Here is a 798-nt window from a genome sequence, read left to right on the forward strand (position 1 = left end):
CTAACGTCTGCTCTACTGCGGCCTCACCGCCCGGACGCCGTAGTCTCCCCCATTTTGTGGGCCCAGCGGGCGGTGTTTTTCCCCCTTTAATCCGAATTCACGGGTTTTCCCTTCGCTTTAATGGCGGCCACAGGGACCAGCTCGCCCTCTCTGCTCGCCCATTGGCCGCCTTGAGGTCACGTGGGCTCGGGCTCTGTGGGGAGGAGGAGAGAGAAGGGAGTGAGAGAGGGCCGGGAAGCTTTCGGCGGAGGCGGTGAGCCCTGGGGACCGGACAACCAGCTGGCGGCTACTAAGATAGCGCCATCTGCTGGGTGCCCCAGCTAGTGTAAGATGACCCCGGGCCCCAGGCCCTACCTTGTTCCTTGCTGGGAATTTTGCAGTGCAAGAGGGTTGTATCACAAATCTGATAATTACGTGGAAATCAGTTTGATTTCGTCGTAAGAGAAAGTGTTGTAAAAATTCTCAGGCATCCTCAATCCTCATTTTTTCCAGGGGACCACTGAGGTGTTTTGCAAACCTCCGAGCTTGGGAGTCAGACGACCTGAGATAGAACTTGGACCCTTAAAAGTTGTGATACTAAGAAAGAAATGTATAAGAAACAATATAGCCTCGTTGTTAATAGCCTGAGAGTTAGAGCCACACTGTTGGGGTTCAAACCTTGAGCTAGTCACCTCTTTGTGTCTCAGTTTCCTCATTTGTGAAGTGGGGAAGAGATACCCCCTATCTCACAGGATTGTTGTGATAATTAATACATATAAAGCAGGTATCCCAGTACCTGGGATAGATCTGCATTGCTAA

The sequence above is a fragment of the Panthera leo genome, chromosome E1 (genome assembly GCF_018350215.1).
Source record: "Panthera leo isolate Ple1 chromosome E1, P.leo_Ple1_pat1.1, whole genome shotgun sequence".
Taxonomy (NCBI): Eukaryota; Metazoa; Chordata; class Mammalia; order Carnivora; family Felidae; genus Panthera; species Panthera leo.